This window comes from Thalia democratica, chromosome 7 (genome assembly GCF_965202585.1).
Source record: "Thalia democratica chromosome 7, ktThaDemo2.hap1.1, whole genome shotgun sequence".
In the NCBI taxonomy this organism is placed as follows: Eukaryota; Metazoa; Chordata; class Thaliacea; order Salpida; family Salpidae; genus Thalia; species Thalia democratica.
In genome coordinates this window covers 48,738,179-48,745,070 of record NC_139171.1, presented here as the reverse complement: position 1 = coordinate 48,745,070, position 6,892 = coordinate 48,738,179, and the positions used below count along the sequence as shown (strand labels likewise).

At 25.2% G+C, this 6,892-nt stretch overlaps 1 non-coding gene across 1 annotated transcript; it reads left to right on the top strand.

Annotated features, from left to right (window-relative positions):
- The first annotated feature begins 2,485 nt into the window (after positions 1 to 2,485).
- On the top strand, positions 2,486 to 2,649 carry LOC145841785 (U1 spliceosomal RNA). The gene has a single exon (XR_014370161.1). It is a non-coding gene; the product is annotated as a U1 spliceosomal RNA (small nuclear RNA).
- The last annotated feature ends 4,243 nt before the right edge of the window (positions 2,650 to 6,892 follow it).

The following is a 6,892-nucleotide window of genomic DNA, read 5'->3' as shown; positions in this document are numbered from 1 at the left end:
AATAAAATAAAACAAAATAAGTTATTTGAAAAACATATGATAATAAAAATTATAAAAAAATAAAACTCCCGACCAGAGATGTTAAAATGCTAAAAGTTACTATGGTAATTCAGCAATGAAGTGTTTTATTTTTGGTTTGTTTTAAGTTAGTAATTTCACGCTTGAGTAAACAAAGCAGAGCTTTTTAACATGTCTGCTCCCGACCTAGGGTAAGGGTTAAGGGTAACAGTGATAGTAAAAAACAGTAACGAAGAAAAAATAATAGTAATAAAAGTTTTAACTCTTGTAAAAATGTCAACTCGTGCATATTTCACATTTACCCCTTATCTTTTAATTCAGGAGAAAAAATTTTAACCACTTCTAACAGAGACAATTTATTAAATAAAAAAGTGTAGAGTTTTCTTAGTAATTTCTATTACGAGTCTAATAAATGTATACAGTACGAATTTTTAGATATAGATAAAATCAGATGTTTAAAATTTTATCGACATTTCTGTTAAGTTTTTACTTCCAAGTTTTTTACATACTTTTGTTTTTTAATATTTTTGTTTCATATAAGTTGTTATAGGACTTTATTTGCCATTTAGATATTGGTTTTACTAAACTTGCATGCATTAGCTAATTGGCTCATGGTTGAATTTTTGATAAAAAATTTTGTTGCACTTAGCAAATATTTGCTTTACAATTTGAGCTTCATAAAATTCCATACTTTGCGTTTTCAGAATTGAGATTATACCTAAACAAAGTTTCACTAAGGGCTTTTTTCAAAAATATGATTAGTAACTTAATCTTTAATATTGTTCGTTAAAACTAAAAGTTCAGTTGTAGCAATTTTTAGTTCAAAACTATGCTTCATATTATCACATTGTGTTTTTATTCAAATTTTAATTATTTGAATATGCTCTTCAATCGTAAACATTGAGAATTTATAGTGAAAAACTGATTGGTTTATTGATTACCAAAATTTCAGAGTGTTAAAATTTTTTTATAGGAGCTGCGTATTACTATTAATTCGTAATGTAGTAGTATCAACTGTTTGGCTAAAATTTAAGTGCTGTAGCTAAAAATTGTCATAGCAAATTATGTTTGACTTTTTTTACTGATTCTACTAAATATAAATTCAAAAAATATAATTACTATAAACATAAATAATTGATTACAAAGTACTCAGTAATTTAAAATTTGTATATATAGACAGACATATTGTCAAAAATATTTTGATTAGATAACTCAATTTTCCCTATAAACCTGCTAGAATATTGAAACTTAAGGACAACACTCATTTATAATAAATAAAGGTCGATACAGTTTTTAAGGAATGAAGCTCTACCTTAACACGTACTTACTCGAAAAACTATAGTAAGTATTAACAATGCTTTGTTTTATAAACAAGTTTTAAATGAATTAAACTAATATCTTGTGAACTTATTTCCAAATCAAAAAGTTGTTGAACAAAAAAAAATTTATAATTTTAACAAGTTGCACATCTTAAAGCAGTAAGAAATCAACAAAAACATTACATATAAAAATAAAACAGATGTTGATTATTTTTTGTTGACTCCAAATATTTCTTTCCACCAACAACTTTCATCATCAGTAGAATAAAGATCAGGAAGTTGAAGCTAAGGAGCTTCTACATCAAACGCAACTTTATTGCACATTGTTTTTGCTTGAAATATTATCTAATAAAGTTAGAATTTTCATTTCAATTAAAAAAAAGGTTTGTATTAAGTATGAAATTATAAAAATCTTTAAAAGTAAAAATATATACTTATTATTTCGTATTTAATTAGCAGTAAATATGATTAAATTTCTTTAGCAGTAGCTATGATTAATTTAAAGGTTGACTTGTTTTGATATTTTATATTTCTCGATTTAAGTTAAAATGTATACTTAATTTTGTCTATACAAAATTACTGACACTTTTAAATATAATTCAAACTAAAATTTAGCCAGGTAGCTAATTTTGAACTTCTTCCCAATAATTTTAATGATTGCTTAAAAATTTTACAAAGCCATATCTTCTACAATTTTGTTTTGGTTTATATATTATAGCTCGAAGCTATTGTAATAGCTAAAAAAAGTTTTAAAATATAACTAAGTTTTAAATGTGTGCAGACAAGAATACTACTGATTTTTGATTGCGAAACAATAAACATTGACCTATCTGTGTACATTTCATATGAGCTGAAAAATTAAAGTTAGGCATATATATGTTAATAGAATAAAATTTAAAAACTAGAGCTAATTGTTGAAAATTATTACTAATATAAAAGTACGTGCATAGCTTATAATTTATGTTTTGATATATACACTTTTTTTTAATCAACAACGCTTTTAGTTTTTTCTGCTCTCTTATTACGATATTTTGTTCTATTTCTATGACGTAACATAGAACTATGTTATAGTGTGACGTCATAATGTATCAGCCGTTTACCATCGTTTCAAGTATTTTGGATGGGTAGCAGCTGTATGCTTACAAGTTAAACTTACCTGACGGGAGTCTTAACAGCGATCAGGCAGGCTGTTGACTCAGGGCGAGGTTTAATCATTGCACTTCGGTTAAACTGACCTCTGCGATTGTTCCAAATGTGAACAACTCGGCCGTACAATTTCTCCCATGGGGAACATGCGTTCGCGCAGTCCCCTTCATTCATATATAACTGAGTGTTTTTGCAACAAACTAAACTTTCATTACAGCTGTGTTTTGAACTTTTGTCTGTTTAAAAAACTATGCTGTAAAAACTATAAAAAGCTTGACAAACGTGTAAAAATGTTTAGGTTAAATATTTTAAAAACTTTTTCTAAACTTTGCACTGTGTATACCAGGGGTCGGCAGGCAGTTGGTGCTCGCGGGCCAAATTTAAAGTTTTCAGAATCTTCGCGGGCCACAGTTTTGGTTTTAGTGATATTTGAATAATCTTTAGTTTTAGTCACATCAGAGATAGTTTTACTTTTATTCACTTTATTACTTTGAATGACTTTTAGCTACAAAAAGAATGCCTATTTAATATATAAAAATCTATTGGAATAGAATTTACATTGTTAAATATACTTAAGTCTTGATAGAATATGTACTTTCTTAAACACTTAATGAGTTAAACTTAATAAGTTATTTTTATTGTTTTACTTACAACCTAATTCTCTATAAAAACCGAGCTTGAAAAAACATTTATGGGTCACTTTTATACATTTTTTATGTTATGAACCACCTTTTTATATTTTAAAAAATGTTAAATTTTGAAAATAGATTTTGCGTCTTAATAGTTTGTACTCTTTTGAAAACTTATTAGTTAGTTAGTTAAATAAAATTAATACTTATTTCTACTGTAGATAAGCTAAATAATATTTTTAACATAGTTAATGCTCGAATACTTTAATAAAATACTTTATTAGTATTTAATTAGTCTTTTAAACGGTTGCCACTTCAAAAGCAAAAATGTCTGAATTATATTAAAACTTTATTAAAAGTAAGATAGCTAAAATTTCTAGCCTTAGTTCCAAAACAAAGCCCAAAAATAGGTAAAACCATTTAAAAGCAAAAGTACAATGCACAAATATAAAGTTTTTAAAAGTACTACTTGTTGCTTCTATTTTTCGTATAAAATTAAATTAAAAGTAAAAACCCAGTCTTAAATAATATAGAAAATTTTAAAAGATACTATAATCTGCTTTGAATTTTTTAATAAAATATAATTATATTTTAGACTTTTTGTGTCAAATCGAAATTTTATTACTTTACATGTAAAAATTGTTTAATAATCCAGGTTTTTTCGATAATTCTCAAATTTAAGGCTTTTTCAGATTTTTTAAGTGTAAATTGTTAGATTGCAAGCTTTTCAAGATTTTTTTGGCAACACTAGTTATTCACAGTTATATGTATACAATTAATATAAATAATAATTAAATTATATCAGCGGCAAGAATTAAAATTTAAGAGATAAATTTTAAAAGTTTATCTCGTTAAGTATTAAATAAAGTGGTTTAAAATGTGAGCATCTTTGTACACTAGTTTGCATAGGAATTAATTCAAAATGCAGAGAAAACTTTTAAAAAATTAAAGGTGTCAAAACCAAAATCAAATTGACCTTATTTTATGTTATTATGTTATTTCAAATGTATTTGTGCACACTAAAATATAACATTTAGTAACAAAACATCCGTAATAAGAACTTAAGTATAAAAAACGTGTAAAAACAAAACTAAACTGTAAAGAAATGACATTTTAGTTAATTACTGTGCATTACTTTTGTAGAAAACGGAAAACATTTACATTTAGTTTATTTACTATATAGGTATCATATAATTATCTTACTAATTTAAAGCACTTTTTATACTCTGTTTATAGAAAATAATTTGCTGCTGTAAGAAAAAAGTTATTATGAAATTGAGAAAAAAACTAGTGGAATGCTAACCTGTCTTTTTCACATTTTTAAACTAAATAAGTAAAGTCTTTTAATTATTTTAAAATGTTATACAGGGACTTAAAACTAAATTAATCAAACAAATTTAATTTAAAATATAATTTTGCTCAGCGGGCCACATTTACATGCTCGCGGGCCGCAAAATTTTCTTTCGCGGGCCGCATTTTGCCGACCCCTGGTCTATACATTTTGCTGAATTTATATAAACCGCATCAAAAACTTTGTTTATGCTATGCCAACTAAAACTGTTTAGAAAGTCCTAACTAAGCATAGTTATGCTTGCAATGTGTAGCAAAACAAATATTAAGTTGTTAAAATAATATTATTTTCATAGTCATAACAAAATGATTAATAGGAAAAAAATAGTATGTGATACATATATATTTTGTATAGATGCGGATTATATTACATCTAATATAATACCATTCTAAAAAATTTTCATCAAAACAATTACTATTTGACTATCTTTTATCAAAATATTTTTAGTTCAATCAGTTTTAACCCAATTTTTTTACCATAATAACTTCGTTTGTAAGATTTACTAAACATACCCATAAGTCACAAGTTTGAACTTTACTAACACATAATAGTAAAGATAAATTTAGGCATGCATAAGTTGGTAAACTGAATACTCGGAGGTTTTTTGCCAATCAGAGAATAGCTATTTTTATCAATTAAAGCAGACTTACTGTTTTTGTTTTGGTAATCTCTGTCTGTACTAGATCCAAAAATCTTCAAAAAAATTACAATTTTTTTTACAAACTGTATATGAATAATATTACAGCAATATAAAAACAGCATATAAGTTTTTTATAAATTATTTTAGAATTAAAGTAGTTTTCCTGTCGAGTACGACCTTTTCAGCTAAAAACTTCGTCTTAAAACTGCAATTTCTATATAAACTGGTACTTCATAGTAGGGCCCGGTAGAATGTAAATTATTAAAATTTTGAAACTTCAATATTTATTCTAAGGTTTTAAATTAAAACCAAAAAAGAAAATGTCTTCTGTAAAACTTATGGAGGTTTGAAACATACACTAGGTAAAGCAAAAAAAAGTTTACTTAGTGTTAGTGTTTTGCATAAATAGATTGGATAACTGAGAACTTTAGGTTTAGGAACTTTAACTTTAGGAAATAAAATTGAAATGCTCAAGCCTGCAAATGACTATTTTTTTTACATCTGGTCCGAATATTAAAAACATACCCTTCTTAATCTTACAGCATAATTTCAAGCGTAGCAATTAACATATAGACAACAATTACTCGAGGACAAATGCTTATGTTAAAACAAAAAACGCATACTTGATATTTACAATTTATTTTCAAAGCATTAAGGCAACCGCTTCGCACACTGTTATTAATATTTTATAATAACAATTTATTGTTTTTGATCTGACATTTTGGTTACAAAAACTTAAAACTTTAATATTTCAAATGCTTAGTAATAAAAAAAAAAATTTTAACTTTCCTTTAGTAATAATTTATTTAGAAATCACTAATGAAGTCAATAAAGCTAAAGAAACATAAATTTAAAAAAATCGAAATTAACTTATTTTTTTTACTAGTTTAAACTTGTGTTCCAAATATCCTAACTGAAAAACGTTTTTTAACAAATGAGCAGAACTAGGTCAACGTTGCATAACTTGGAGAGATTAAAGTTTATGTAAATATAATGGTTGTAATTGATATGCTACATTTATACTGTGATATTATTGGTGAAAATAAAAGATTACTAAATAAATAAAAATAAGAAGAAAAAAATACCGACCAAGAGTAAAGGTTAGGGGTGCCAGTGATCGTTAAAAAATAAAATAAATTAAAATAGATTATCTAAAAAATATGTAATAACAAAAATTATACAAAAATAAAACTTCTGACCTAGGGTAAGGGTATGGGGTAACAGTGATAGTAAAGTAGGCTGTACTAATAGTTTTAAATTCCTTAATATACAGATTTTTTAACAATAATAAATCAAATTAGAAAATAAAACTGGCTTCAAGAATCTTTTTAGTGAAATAGGTAAAGTCATTTCAAATAACGACCTCAAGTTTATACTATTTAAAAGTCAAATAATCTTTTTTGATATAAAAACTTTAATGGTTTACAATTTTTTTTTACTTATACAGATTAAACAAGTAATAACAAAAATCTGTCAAATAAATATCTTTTAAATAAAAATCTATTATTTATATTAAATATCTTATTTACTATGCTATAAAAACTTTTAGTGTAATGTAAAACGACAAATATAAACTACAAAATTAAGCAAGTCAAATCAAAACTATCAATAACTTTAAAACATACACCACTCAATAAATAAAGTAGACTTCCGCTTAATTTTGCACTTTAAAATAATCAAAAAGTGCTAACTCAAAAATGCATTATCATCTTTTTTAGAAAATGGCAAATTTTATATGTTATAATGCAATAATGTTATAAATAAACGTAAAATCCACTAAAATATAAAA